At 56.4% G+C, this 17,363-nt stretch overlaps 1 non-coding gene across 1 annotated transcript; it reads left to right on the top strand.

The window, feature by feature from the left end:
- The first annotated feature begins 16,290 nt into the window (after nt 1–16,290).
- On the top strand, nt 16,291–16,364 carry Trnav-cac. Its single transcript has one exon. It is a non-coding gene; the product is annotated as a tRNA-Val (tRNA).
- Nucleotides 16,365–17,363: the final 999 nt, after the last annotated feature.

Below are 17,363 nucleotides of genomic sequence, written 5' to 3'. Positions count from 1 at the left end.
TAACGAGAGGCTTCTGTCTTTGGTAAGAGACGAGTCCACTTGAATACCTGTAGGTGAGTCCTGTCCTCAAGGATCAGAAAACTGATGATTGCCATCACACTGGTCGGCTGGGTTCACAAGGAAACTGCTGTGCCAATTCTTCACAGTCCACGATATATGTTGAGATCTGTATGATGACACTGAATTCCGTAATTCGCGCTGACGTATACACAACAATACTGCTCAGCTGCTAGTGAATACCAATTAATTCCAGGCTACGAAACTGTTGTTCAACACTGCAACACTGTAATGTTCCAGGGAATGCTGAGGGAGTCTATCTCAACTGCCCAAATCTGGATATGTACTAACAGGCTGTACATTTTGTATATTACGAATTTGCACGTATTTGTATGTGATAGAGATAAGGGAGCGCCTACTACATATCGTCTCTCAATACGGATATAGCTCTTTTAAACACTGATTATGTAACGCCACTGCTGTGTGGCTTCTTGTTTTTCACAAGACACAGACGGATGATACGTGACTACCAGTTTGGAAGAATCCGTACACACTGCTTTCTGTTCATCTATATGAATCGGTATTGCTTGTCCAATTAACCAGTCCGTTCATTATATTTATATTGCTTAAGTAACGAAACCCAAACGGCATGGGTCCTGGCCAGTTCAATGCATCTTACAGAATCTGAATTAACATCAGATGCATTGACGATTGTTCTGTTGATGGTGACAGGGCCCATGTTCTCACACCTCACCAGCCTCACACTCAACAGCCCTATACTCTCACACTAGCCTCACACTCACATATCAGCTTCCACGCTGTCAAACCAGCTGCACACTCACATCAGCTCACACCCTCACACCTTGGCCAACAGCCTCACACCTCACAGCAGCCCCACACTCACACACTCAGCCTCACACTCCTCACTTCAACCTCACACCCCCACACAAGCCTCACACCCTCACACTCTCGAACCAGCTCTCACACCTCACACCGGCCTCACACACTTACATCTGGGCCTCACACCTCATACCTCACACCAGCCTGCACTCACACCAGCCTCACTCCTCTTACACCATCCCTCACACCCTCACCTCTCACACCAGCCCCACACTCTCACACCAGCCCCACACCTCCGCACTGACTCTCACACCTCTCACACATCGAGACCTCACACCTCACGGCAGCCTCACTCTCTCCCCACCAGCCCTCCTCACACCTCACACCAGCCTCACACCAGCCCCACACTCCCACACCAGCTCCCCAAACTCTCACACCACCCCACACTCTCACACCAGCCTCACACACTCACACCAGCCTCACACCAGCCCCCACACTCCTCACACTAGCGTCACAATCTCATACCAGCCCCTCACGCCGTCACACCAGCCACACACTCTCACATCAACCTCACACCTTCACACTCTAACAACGGCCTCACACCCTCACACCAGGCCCACACCTCACACCAGCTACAGCCTCACACCTCACGACAGCCTCACATCTTCACGCCAGCCTCACACTCTCACACGCCTCTCACACTCACACCAGCCTCACATCCTCACAACAGCCCTCACACCTCACGACACATCTTCACACCAGCTTCACACTCATCACAACAGCCTCACACTTTCACACCAGCATCGCACCATCACACCAGCCGCACACTCTCACACCTCCCTCTCACCATCACTACAGCCTCTACACTCTCACACCAGACTCACATTATCACAACAGCCTTCACACTCTCAGACCAGCCTCACACTCTCAATTCATTCTCACATTCTCAGCTGACTTACACCCCATACCTCACACCAGCCTACCACCACCATCACACAACAGCTTCAAACTCTCACACCGCCTCCTCTCTTCACCTTCACAACATCCCCACGCTCTCACACCAGCCCCCACACCTCACACACCAGCCTCACACCCTTACAACAGCCTCACAAACTCACACCAGCCTTACAACTTCACAACAGCCCTCACACTCCTCACACGAGCCTCAGCAGTCTCACATCAGCCCTCACATTCTCACACCAGCCTCACACCCTCAAAATAGCATCACACCCCACATCAGCCCCACACCCCAACACCAGCCTCACACTCACACCTCACACCATTCTCACATTTCCACAGCAGCCCCACACCCTCACACCATAAACACCAGCCTCACACCTCACACACCATTCTCACATTCTCACAACAGCCTCACACCCCACACTCTCACACCAGCCTCACACTCTCACAACAGCCCCACACCTCACAGTGCAGCCCCACACTACACATCAGCTTCCACGCCGTCAAAACCAGCCGCACACTCTCACATCAGCCTACACCCTCACACTCACACACACAAGCCTCACACCCCCACTCCAGCCTCGCACCTCTCACACCAGCCTCACACCATCACACCCTGGCCTCACACACTTTACCAGCCTCACACCCTCATACTCTCACACCAGCCCTGCTCCTCACACAGCCCCACTCTTACACCATCCCCACACCCCCACTCTCTCACACCACCCCCACACCCCACACCAGCCCCACACCTGCACCCCCCTCACACCTCACACCAGACTCACACTCCCTCACGCCAGCCCCACTCCCTCACACCAGCCCTCACACCATCACACCAGCCTCACACCCCAGCCCCACACTCTCTGCCACACCAGCCTCACACCAGCCTACACTCTCACACCAGCCTCACACTCATACCAGCCTCACGCCGTCTCACCAGCCGCACACCCTCACATCAACCTCACACCACAGTCTGGCCAACGTCTCACACCCTCACACCAGGCCCTCTACTCTCACACCACAGCGATACAGCTCCTCACACTCCTCACTCACAACGTCACATCTTCACACCAGCCTCACACCTCATTCCAGCCTCACACTCCCCACACCAGCCCTCACACCCTCACAACAGCCCCACACCTCACACTAGTCACACCACTTCAATAGCTCCTCACACCTCACACGCTTTCACCAATCACACCAGTCGCACACCTCACACCCTCGCACTCTCACTACAGCCTCACACTCCTGTACACACCAGCCTGCACAGCCACAAACAACAAGCCTCACACCTCACACCATCCCTCATACAAGTTCAAGCAGTCTCACACCAGCCCTCACACCATCACAACAGCCCCACACCTCACAGCAGCCTGGCCACAGCATCACACCAGCCTCACACTCTCACAGCAGCCCCACACCACTGCAACAGCCACACACCCCCACCCATCCCCACACCTGGCCACCAGCCCCACACCACATCACAACCAGCCTCCAACACCCCCACACCAGCCCTCCCCACACTCTCACACCAGCCTCACACCTGTCTCAGCCTCATGCTCCACAGTCCCACACCAGCCCCATACCTCATCACAACAGCCTCACACCACAGCAGCCCCCACACCATCACACCAGCCCAACACACTCTGCCAACCAGCCCCAGCACCCCACACCAGCCTCTCACACTCACATCAGCCTCACACCTCACACCAGCCCCACTCACACCAGCCCCAACACTCTCACACCAGCCCCACACCTCACACCAGCCTCACACCTTTCACACCACCCCACACCCCCACACAGCTCACACCCCAGCCCCCACACTCTCACACCAGCCCCACACTCCTCAGCACTGCCTCCCCACACCTCACACCACCAGCCTCACACCTCACACCAGCCTCACACTCTCACAACGGCCTCACACCGTCAGCCACACCAGCCCCACACTCTCACAACAGCCCCACAGCCTCACACTCTAATGACACCCCACATCTTCTGCACCCCATTCCCCCACACTCCCTCACACACACACCCCAGCCTCCCCACTCCCTCAGAGGCAGACCAGCCTCATTAACCCTCACAAACAGCCCTCTCACTCTAAATCCAGCCCCATAGGCCCACACCTCACGCCGACAGCCCCACATCTCACAAATTCAGCCCCCACACCCTCACACACAACAGACTCACACCTCACACCATCCTCACACTCACACCAGCCAGACACTCCTCACACCAGCCTCTAAACCCCATGCCACACCAGCCCCCAGCCTCACCCTCTCACACCTGTCAGCATTCTCAGCCTGCCACCCCCAACAGCCCCACACTCACACACACAGCAGCCTCACACTTCCCACAACAGCCTCACACCCTCACACCCAGCCTTACACCGTCACACCATCCCTCACACTCTCACACCCCAGCCCCACACTCTCACACCAGCCCCCACACACCCTTACACCAGCCCCACACTCTCAAACCAGCCTCAGCATTCTCACACCAGCCCCAACTCCTGTACCAGCCTCAAGCCGTCACACCAACCGCACACTCTCTGCCACCCAGCCGCCTCAAGACTTTCACACTCTCACGATAGCCTCAAGCCACCTTTCACACTCAGCCTCACACTCAGACCAGCCTCACACACTCTCACACTGAAGCTTGAACACTCTACACACAAGCCTCATATTCTCACACCAGCTTCACATCCTCACACCAGCCTCACACTATGACACACCACCCCTCCCCACTCACACCAGCCCCACACCTTACACCAGCCCCCACATACTCACAGTCCCCACACCAGCTCCCCACACCTCTCACACCAGCCTCAAACTCACATCAGCCCACACTCACACAAGCCCTCACACCCTCACTCATCCTCACACCCCACACCAGCCTTACACTCTACACCAGCCTTACACTCTAACAACAGCCTCACAACCTCCTCACCCATCCCCACACTCACACGAGAGTCACACTCTACACCAAACTCACACTAGCTGCAAATACCAACACACAGCTTTACACTCTCCAAACCAACCTCACACTATCACACCAGCTCACACCTTGCAACAGCCCTCACACCCTCACACCAGCCTCTCACACTCTCACACAAGCCCCACATTCTCACACCAGCTTCACATCCTCACACCAGCCTCACACCAGACACCAACCTCCCACCTCACACCAGCCTCACACTTTTACACCAGCCTCCTCACATGCTCACAGTCTCACACCAGCCCCACACCTCTCACACTGTGCCTCAAACTCACATCAGCCTCACACTCTCATACAAGCCTCACACCCTCACCCATCCTCACACTCCCACACCAGCCTTACACTCTGCACACCAGCCCACACCCCCAACACCAGCCTCACACCCCCCACTCCATCCTCACACTCACACGAGAGTCACACTCTCACACCAAACTCACACTAGCCGCAACACTCAACACAACAGTTTCTTACACTCCCCAACCAACCCCTCACACTCATCACACCACCCTCACACCTCACACCAGCCTCCTCCCACACTCTCACACCAGCTCCTCCCCACACCTATACCAGCCCCCACTCCGACACACCAGCCGCACACCTCAAGATCAGCCTCACACCTCACAATCTCACAACGCTCCCCACACCTCACACCAGTCCCATACTCTCACACCAGCCCTCACAGCCCTCACAATCTTACGACAGCCCCACGTCTTCACACACCAGCCCTCACGCTCTCACACCAGCCCCCACACTCTTTCAACAGCCCCACACCATCAGCTGCCACACCAGCCCTCACACTCTGCAACAGCCCCACACCCCTCACACCAGCCCCCACACCTCACACAGCAGCCCTCACGCCTCTCACACCAGCCCCACACCCTCACACCAGCCCCACACTCCCCACAACAGCCTCACACCTCACACCTCAGCCCTTACACTCGCACACCAGCCTCACACCCCTCACACCAGCCCCCATACCCATCCACCAGCCCCCACACCTCACACCAGCCCTCCTCACACCCACACACTATCCTCACACTCTCATACCACCTTCACGCCGTCACACCAGCCGCACACTCTCACACACCCAGCCCCCACATCCTCACACTCTCATTTATAGCCCACACGTTCACACCAGCCTCACACCTCACACCAGCCTCACACTCTCACACCAGCCTCACACTCTCACAAACGGCCTCACACCGTCACACTCCAGCCCCACACTCTCACACACCAGCCTCACAGCCTCACAACCTATGACACCCCCACATCTCTGTCCCAGCCTCACACCTCACACCAGCCTCACCTCAGACCAGCCTCACCCTCACAACAGCCTCTCACACTAAACCAGCCTCACAGCCCTGCTACACCTCTCACGACAGCTCCCACACCTCTCACACCAGCCTCAAACTCTCACATCAGCCTCATACCTCATACAAGCCTCACAACCTCACTCCAGCCTCTGCTAATCTCACACACCAGCCTCCCCACACTCTTACACCAGCCCACACCCCCACACCAGCCCCACACCCCCACACACCTCACACCAGTGCCACACCTCACACCAGCCTGCACCTCACACCAGCCTCACACCCCCTCACACAAGCCCCACACTCACACCCCCACCCCACACCACCCACACACCCTGGCCACACACCTCACACCAGCCTCACACTCTCACACTCTCACACCAGTGTCACACTCTCACACCAGCCTTTGCACCCCTTACATCTAGCCTCACACCCTCACACAAGCCCTCACACTCTCACACCTCAGCCCCACCTCCCCACACCCACCCACACACCCTCACTCTCTTACACCAGCCTGACACGGTCACACCCACACCTGCTTCACACTCTCACACCAGCCTCAAACCTCACACCAGCTTCACACGATCACGACAGCCCCACACCTTCCTATCACAAGAGCCTCACACTAAACACAAGATCCCCACACCTCACACCAGCCTCACACTCTCACACAACAGCGTCACACCTCACACCAGCCCCACACCCTCACAACAGCCCACACCATCACACCAGCCTCACACTCTGCAGACCCACACCCTCACACCAGCCTCACACTCTCACACCAGACTCCACAGTCTCACAACAGGCATACACCTCACCCAGCCTCACACCTCACAAACTCTGCCCCACACCTCACAACAGCCCCTGGTACCCCACACCAGCCTCACACTCTCACACACCAGCCTCACACCTCCCACCCAGCCCCACACCTTCAACAGCCCACACCCTCATGCCACACCAGCCTCACACCCTACCATCAGCCTCACACTCTCACACCAGCCTTGTTAATTCTCACACCAGCTTTCATAATATCACAACAGCTCTACACTATCACAAGAGCCTCACACTAACACAACATCCCACACATACCCACACCAGACTACACCCTCACAACAGCTGCCACACTCACACTCACAGCCTCACACTTCACACCAAACTCACACCAGCCGCAACACTAACACAATAGCTTTGCACTCTCTGAACCAGGCTCTCACGCTGACACACCAGCTGCACACACACTCTCACACCAGCCTCACCTCACACTCTCACAACGTCCTCACACCCCTCACACCAGCCCCAGCACTCCACACCAGCCCCTACAGCCCATAACTCACGACAGCCCCCACGTCTTCACACTAGCCCCACACCCCACACCAGCCTCACACCAGCCCACACCAGCCCCCAGCCCCACCTCACCCTCACACCCCTCACATCAGCCCCACACCAGCCCCACACCACCTTACACAGCCCCCACACTTAGCCCACACATACCAGACTCCACACCACCCCACACAGCCTCATCACCCTCACACCCAGCCCACTAGCCCCCACCAGCCCCAACAGCCCCACCCCTCACCAACAGCCCCACACCCCACACCAGCCCCCACACCCTCCACCCAACTCTCATCCCCACAATCCAGCCCCACCAGCCCCACCCACCCCACCAGCCCCCCACACCCCCACACCCCTCACACCCAGCCCCACACCTCACACCCCTGCCACCAGCCCCCACACCAGCCCCACACCCTCACACCAGCCCACACCAGCCCCCACACCATCCCCACACCCTCACACCAGCCCCACCTCACCCCACTCTCACACCCACAGCCCTACACCCCACACAACCTCCCCCACCAGCCCCACACCTCACACTCAGCCTTCCCACACCTCACACCCCACACCACCCCACACCCTCACATCAGCCCCCACCAGCCCCACACCCCACACCAGCCCCACTCCAGCCCCACACCCCATGACCAGCCCCACCATTCCCCACACCCCACACCAGCCCCACACTCTCACACACCAGCCTCACACCACCCCCACACCAGCCCCTGACTCCCCACACCAGCCTCCACACCTCTTCCCCACCTCAGCCCCCACCTCCAGACTCACACCATCACACCAGCCCCACCACCTCACCACCCCCACACACCCCTCCAGCCCACACCCTCACACCCCTCACACCCAGCCTCACCCTACCACCAGCCCCACACCTCACACCTAGCCCCACACCCCACACCAGCTCCCCACACCCCCACACCAGCTCCTCACCAGCCCCACACCTCACACCCACCCCTGGCCCAGCCTCACACACTCACACACCTCATCCAGCCCACACCCCACACAGCCCACCCAGCCCCACACCCCACACCCCCACCCAGCCCCTACACCACACCCAGCCCCCACACCTCTCACACCAGCCCCCACCCAGCCCCACACACCCCCACACCAGCCCCACACACACACACCCAGCCCCACCCAGCCCCACACCAGCCCCACACCAGCCCCACACCTCACACCAGCCCCAGCCTCACACCCCCACCCCAGCCCCACCAGCCCCACTCCCTCACACCTAGCCCCACACCAGCCCCACCAGCCCCACCCTCCCCACACCCACACACCAGCCCCACCTGCCCCCACACCTCATGCACCTCACACCTCACACTCCTGCCACCTCACACCAGCCTCCACCCACCACCTCACACCCCACACCCCACCCAGCCCACACCCCACACCAGCCCCACACACCCACACCAGCCCCACCAGCCCCACTCCCCCCACACCAGCCTCACACCAGCTCCCCACCAGCCCCACACCAGCCCCACACTCCACCAGCCCCACACCCCCACCAGCCCCACCCAGCCCCACACCTCACACCCCAGCCCCACCCAGCCTCACACCCCCACACCCAGCCCTCACACCCCCACACCAGCCCCACACCCCACAACACCCAGCCCCTGCACCAGCCTCCACACCTCACACCAGCCTCCACACCAGCCTCACACCACACCAGCCCCACCCAGCCCCACACCAGCCCCCACACCCTCACACCAGCCCCACACCCCACACCAGCCCCACACCCTCACACCAGCCCTCTACCCACACCAGCCCCACACCCCCACACCAGCCCCACACCTCCCCAGCCCCACACCCCTCACACCAGCCTCACACCCCTCCACACCAGCCCCACAGCCCCACACCCCAGCCCCCACACCAGCCCCCACACCCCACACCCTCACACCAGCCCCACACCAGCCCCACACCTCACACCAGCCCCACCAGCCCCACACCCTCACACCAGCCCCTCACCCAGCCCCCACACCCTCACTCAGCCTCACACCCTCACACCAGTCCCCACCAGCCTCCCACCAGCCTCCCTCACACCAGCTCCCCACACCCCATCCCCACACCAGCCCCACACCAGCCCCACACCTCACACCAGCCCTCACCCAGCCCTCACCCCTCACACCCAGCCCCACCAGCTCCCCACACCTCACACCAGCCCCACCCAGCCCCACACCAGCCTCTCACCAGCCCTCACACCCTCACAGCCCTCACACCAGCCCCACACCAGCCCCACACCCCACACCCAGCCTCACCCCACCCCCACACCCTCACACCAGCCCCACACTCACACCAGCCCCACCCAGCCCCACACCCCACACCAGCCCCACACCCTCACACCCAGCCCCACACCCTCACACCAGCCCCACACCCTCACACCAGCCTCACACCTCACACCAGCCTCACCAGCCCCACCTAGCTCCCACCCAGCCCCACACCCCTGCACCCCACACCCCCACAAACCAGCCCCACACCCCTCCACATCAGCCCCCACCAGCCCCACACCCCCACACCAGCCCCACCAGCCCCCACACCTCACACCAGCCCCCACACCCCACACACCAGCCCCACCCAGCCCCCACACCCCTCACACCAGCCCACACACTCACACCCAGCCCCACCAGCCCCACACCAGCCCCACACCAGCCCCCACACCCCACACCCAGCCCCACCAGCCCCACACCCCACACCAGCCCCCCGCCCCACTCCCCACCCCAGCCTCACACCTCACACCAGCATCTCACCCCACACCCTCACACCAGCCCCCACCCCAGCCCTCACACCTCACCCAGCCTCACCCTCACACCAGCCTCCCACACCAGCCTCCTACCCTCACCCAGCCTCACACCTCACACCAGCCCTCACCCTCAAACCCCCACACCAGCCCCACACACACTCCACACCCAGCCCTCACCCAGCCCCAACCCCACCTCCCCACACCAGCCCCACCCACCCCACACCAGCCCCACACCCCACACCACCAGCCCCACACCCCCTGCCACCCACCTCCACCCACAGCCCTCCACCCTTCACACCCCAGCCCCCACACCCAGCCCCACACCCCCTCACACCAGCCCACACCCCCACCCCTGCCCCACACCAGCCCTCACACTCACCCACCAGCCCCACACCTCTCACACCCTCACACCAGCCCCACCTCTCACACCAGCCCCTAACCAGCCCTCACACCCTTACACCAGCCCCACCCTCACACCCCCTCACACCAGCCCCACACCCCTCACACCAGCCCCCACCAGCCCCACACACACAGCCCCACACACCAGCCCCACACCCCCACACCAGCCCCCTCACAACCCTCACACCCAGCCCCCACACCCCTCACACCAGCCCCACTCTCCCCACACCAGCCCCACACCCACACCTGCTCCCACACCTCACACCAGCCCACACCCCCACACCAGCCCCAATCTCTCACACCAGCCCCACACTCACACCAGCCCCCACACCCCCACACCAGCCCCACACCCTCACACCAGCCTCACACTCTCACACCAGCCCCCACACCCTCACACCAGCTTCACACAGACACCAGCCCCACACCTTCACACTTTCACACCAGCCACACACAGACACCAGCCTCAAACCTTCACACTTTCACACCAGCCTCACACTCTCACACCAGCCTACACCCCACACCTCACACAGCCCCCACACCCACACGCCCTCACACCAGTCTCACCACACTCTACACCAGCCTCACACCTTCACACTCTCACACCAGCCCCACACTCTCACATCAGCCCCACACCCTCACACCAGCCTCACACCCCTCACACCAGCCCCCACACCTCACACCAGCCCCACACTCTCACACCAGCCCCACACCCCTCACACCCCCACACTCACACACCAGCCCCCACACCCCTCACACCTCAACAGCTTCACACTCTCTCCCCAACCACCCCACACCTCACACCAGCCCCCACACAGCATCAAACTCACACCTCACACCCTCACACCAGCCTCACACTCTCACCAGCCCCACACCCTCACACCAGCCTCTACATCCTCACACCAGCCCCACACCCCACACCAGCCTCACACTCTCACACCAGCCCCACACTCTCACACCAGCCCCACACACCCACACCCTCACACTCACACACAAGCCTCACACCTCACACCAGCCCCACACTCTCACACCAGCCCCACACCTCACACCTGCCCCCACACCCCCACACCTGCCCCCACACACCACACCAGCCCCACACTCACACCAGCCCCACACTCACACCAGCCCACACCCCCACACCTCACACTCACACACAAGCCCCACACCTCACACCAGCCTCACACCTCACACCAGCCCCACACCTCACACCAGCCTCACACCTCACACCTTCACACTCACACACCAGCCTCACACCCTCACACTCTCACACCAGCTTCACACCCTAACCCTCCCCATACCAGCCTCACACCCTCACCCTCTCACACCAGCCTCACACTCTCTCACCCTCAACCAGCCCCACAACCTCACACTCACACCAGCCTCACACACACCTCACCCCTCTCACACCAGCCTCACACTCTCTCACCCCAACCAGCCCCACACCCCTCACACTCTCACCCAGCCTCACACCTCACACCAGCCCCCACACACCTCACCTCACACCAGCCCAACACCCCACACTCTCACACTCCCACCAGCCTCACACTCTCACCCTCATACCAGCCCCTCACACACTCAACCTCACACCAGCCTACCACCTCACACACCTCACACTCACACCAGCCCCACACTCTCTCAACCTCACACCAGCCTTACACCCTCACAACAGCCTCACACTCTCAAACAAGCCTCCACACCCACACACTCACACCTGCCCCCACACCCCACACACCTCACACCAGCCCCCACACCCTCACACCAGCCTCACACCCCCACACATCACACCCCCACGCCTCACACCCCTCTCAGCAGCCCACATCTCACACCAGCCCCACACTCTCACACTCTCACACTCTCACACCAGCCTCCACACCCCTCACACCAGCCCCACACCTTCCACAAGCCTCACCATCTCACACCAGCCTCACACCGTCACACCAGACTCCAAACTCTACACCAGCCTCACACCTCACGACAGCCTCACGTCTCACACCAGCCTCACGCTCTCACACCAGCCTCACACTCTACAACAGCCTCACACCATCACACCAGCCCTCACCTCCCTGCAACAGCCTCACACCCCTCACACCAGCCCCACACCTCACAGCAGCCCCACGCCCTCACACCAGCCCTCACACTCTCACACCAGCCTCACACTCTCACACCAGACTCCACACTCTTACAACAGGCACACACTCACCCAGCCTTCACACCCTCCACAACAGCCTCACACAACAGCCTTACACCCTCACACCAGCCTGCACTCACACCAGCCATACACTCACACCAGCCTCACACCCTCACAACAGCCTCACACCCCACACCAGCCTCACACCCCATCATCAACAGCCTCACACTCACACCATTCTCATTCTCACAGCAGCCCCACACCTCACACTCTCTCATCAGCCTACCACTATCACAACAGCCTCACGTTCTCACACCAGCCTCACACCCTCACACCAGCTTCACACTCTCCCCAGGCGCACACTCTCACACCAGCCTCACCTTTATCACAACAGCCTCACACCTCACACCAGCCTCACACTCTCACACCAGCCTCACACTCTCAAACCAACCCCACACCCCACACCAGCCTCACACTCTCACACAAGCCTTACACCATCACAACAGCCTCACACTCTCACACCATGATCACACTCTTACAACAGCCTCACGCTCTCACAGCAGCCCCACACCCTCACACCAGCTTCACACTGTCACACCAGCCTCACACCTCTCACAGCACCCTCACGCTCTCACACCAGCCTCACACCCTCATACCAGCTTCACACTCTCACACCACGCTCACACTCTCACACCAGCCTCACTTTATCACAACAGCCTTACTCTCTTACAACAGCCTCACGCTCTCACACCAGCCTCATACCCTCACACCAGCCCTCACACCCCTCACAACAGCATCACAATCTACCCAGCCTCACACTCTCACAACAGCCTCACACACTCACACCAGCCTTACACTCTCACAACAGGCTCACACTCTCACACGAGCCTCACACCCACACATCAGCCTCACATTCTCACACCAGCCTCACACCCTCAAAATAGCCTCACACCCTCACACCAGCCTTACACTCTCACACCATTCTCACATTCTCACAGCAGGCTCACACCCTCACACTCTTACACCTGCCTCACACTCTCAAACCAGCCTCACACCCTCATACTCTCACACCAGCCTACCAACATCACAACAGCCTCAAACTTTCACACCAGCCTCTCACTCTTACAACAGCCTCACGCTCTCACGCCAGCCTCACACCCTCACAACAGCCTCAATCCATACTATAACCCACAACCCACACCACGACCCAAAACCCACACCACTTCCCACAACCCAAAACACGACCCACAACCCACACCACGTCCCACAGTCCACACTATAACCCACAATACGACCCACAACCAACAATTACGACCCACAAAACCACAACCCACACCACGACCCACAACCCACACCACAACCCACAACCCACACTATAACCCACAACCCACATCACGACCCACAACCCACACCACGACCCACAACCCACACCACGACCCACAACCCACAACTATAACCCATACCACGACTCACAACTCACCCACCTGGCCATCTGTCGTTAGTGCAATGATGGCGTTATAATCTTTGGGCAACGCACTGAAGGACTTGGAACTGAAAAGAGACAATGGTATTTATTGATACTGTTATGTGGAGAGAGAGAGAGAGAGAGAGAGAGAGAGAGAGAGACACAACGAGGAAGACGTATTACTTCTAGTCTGTCAATAATCGTCCCAGAACAACGGGTGGCTTGAACAATATTCTTCTAAACCACCACCTATTCCACACAGTTAATCCACACCCATTATAGTTCTATTCCACACAGTTAATCCACAACCATTATGGTTCTATTCCACACACACAGTTAATCCACACCTTTTATGGTTTATTCCACACACAGTTAATCCGCAGCCATTATGGTTCTACTCCACTCAGTTAATCCACACCCATTATGGTTTATTCCACACAGTTAATCCACATCCATTATGGTTTATTCCACACAATCCGCAACCATTATGGTTCTACTCCACTCAGTTAATCCACACCCATTTTAGTTCTATTCCACACAGTTAATCCACAACCATTATGGTTCTATTCCACACAGTTAATCCACACCCATTAAGGTTCTCTTCCGCACACCATTCTACCTTTACCCATTATTTCCATTCGATACAAAATACAGCAACTGAAACATTAACTTATTCTCACCGAACCTTTGTAATTAGTGCCATTAAGAGTTGGTTGGGACGCATTCGGATTAGAGAAGAGTCCGAATTATTTGTATTATTTATATATTTTTTTTCTTTTTTACGGGGAATAGCCCACCCGGGCACAGGTCATCAACCCATAATGGGGCCTAGGGGGAGAAAAAATAAGAGTAAAAAGAAATTAAAAATAGAAAAGAAAAAGACTATTAATCTACACCACGAAGATGCCGGACAACCATCTTATTGAAGTGACAGATTGTATGAGTATGGAAACACAGAAGAAGGCAGAGCATTCCACAGTTTGGCTGTGTGTGGAAAGAAGGGTGTACTGTACTATAACGGGTTATTCTAGTGTGACCGACATTCACACAGAAACGGTGGGCACCGCTGGCAAGACGAGTGTTACTAGCCCATGGCCTTGCCGGCAGTATACAGGATGTCAAATCCACCGAACATTGCCCGATAAAGTACCTGTAAAAGAGAGAGAGTGAAGCAACATTGCGGCAAAGAGAAAAGGAAGAGAGATTATCAACTAAAGGAGGAAAGTTAATAAGAAGAAATGCCTTTGATTCCACCCTATTTAACAGTTGGGCAATAGAAGAGCCACCCCAGATATGAGAGCAGTACTCCAAGTTAGGACGAATGAATCCATTATAAACTTGAAGCAACTGCTCAGGAGTGAGGTAGCTACGGCATCTATACAATGTTCCCAGTTTTCAGGAGGCAGCTTTAGTAATGTTGTGGATGTGTGGCTTCCATGACATATTAGAATTAATGGTGAGGCCTAGCATGTCTATTTTAGAATTTGGTAGAATGATTGCGTCCTGAAATGTGATTGGTGGGAGATCATCTAATTTGGAAAGTGTAATTGGTAAATACTGTGTTTTATTACTAATGAATTTAACCAAGTTTCTACCTCCCCATTCGGAGATGCTGCACAGATCCGCATTGATAGATGAAATGATATCAGCTCTAGAAACAGATCTAGTTTGAGAAATAGAGGGAAGGGAAAAATGTGAAGATTTAGTGAAGAGTAGAATCACCAGCGTAAGAATGTATAGAATTAGGAAGAGAGTAGGTGAAAGAACATGTTGAACTGTATACCTGCGTTGTCTATGTACAAGCAAAGCTAAATGTAAGCTTTTTTGACGATTTTACTGAAATGTCAAACTCAATCACTCGATACCCCGGGAAGGTTAGGTTAGGTGATACAGACCTGAAGGTGATGCGCAGGTGGAGTGCAGCCTCTGTCGTGGCTTCCATGTCCTCCTTCATCTTAGTCTCTAAGTGATTTTCCTTCACCTTCTCCCACGACTCCGCCTTGTCCTGGAAGAGAGAGAGAGATTAACAAACTCCTCTACTATTAAAAAAAAATTCTGTTTGAATATCTGGTGTGTTTGTGTGTGTGTGTCTGTGGTGTAATAATTAGCATTGTGGCGACCTGTGGTGTAATGGTCAGCATTCTCGCCTCACAAGTGAGTGGACCCGAGTTCGATCCTCGGGCAGGGTGAAACTATGAGCAAATTTCTTTACGCCATTTGCCTCTGTCTACCCAGCAGTAATTGGGGACCTAGATGTTAATCAATTTGCGGATCGTATATCGAGGTAATGGTTAGCCAGTGCAGTGCAGTTAGCGAGTTGTCCGGTTTTCTCGGACTATTCCTTAACATTGGGTAATGCAACTCGTTAACTTGGGGTGTAGTTGTTGTGTTGGCGACAGCTTCTTCACCTTAAACAAACTCACGCCTAGGTGGCCCTTGGGCCGGCCATCCTCGTTACACGAGGGGCGACCATTATTTATTATTATCGTGTGTGTGTGTGTGTGTGTGTGTGTACGGCAATATTATTTAAGATTCACAAAATAAGGGAGAACAGCTAACTCTCACAGCAACGCCAGTAATAAACTTCAACACCGTTATTACCCACATATAACACTTACTCTTTCATCTAGTACAGGTAAGTACAGAACTCTGGGTCACTTTCTGCACTAAGTAACTGTCAACTTTTAACCTATTTATATGGAGAAAAATCAGTTGTTTAGAAATCCAATACTCAGTTTTAATTTGTATAGATAGGAATTCAAAGTAAACAAATGATTTTATCTGGATAATTTGCTACTATAGGTCTGACTAATTATGTATTTTACTCGTGATACTTACCAATGAAATGAAGTTGTTCTTACATTATAACAAGTACCATGAACACTGACATAACACGTAAAAATTATTCAGAACTTGTGATAATATTCAGATAAATTGCCAGTAAAGGTGGTCACGTTCCCAGCATCGTTCAAGAGCAGTCGTAACTTTGAACTTAAAAGACACATTTTTTTTTTTTTAATTCGCTTGAGATCTTCATATAATATATCAACACACCAAGTTGGGATAAGATCAGCAGCTATTAAATCGAAATATCGTGTTGACAATTCTAGGCGACACCGATGGAATATATTGATATTGAAACAGTTTTGCAGTCGTGTCCCTCAAAAATTCATTTAATTGAATTAGGAC

The sequence above is a fragment of the Homarus americanus genome, unplaced genomic scaffold (assembly GCF_018991925.1).
Source record: "Homarus americanus isolate GMGI-L3 unplaced genomic scaffold, GMGI_Hamer_2.0 scaffold27429, whole genome shotgun sequence".
Classification (NCBI taxonomy): domain Eukaryota; kingdom Metazoa; phylum Arthropoda; class Malacostraca; order Decapoda; family Nephropidae; genus Homarus; species Homarus americanus.
This window is presented reverse-complemented; position numbering and strand designations above follow the sequence as displayed.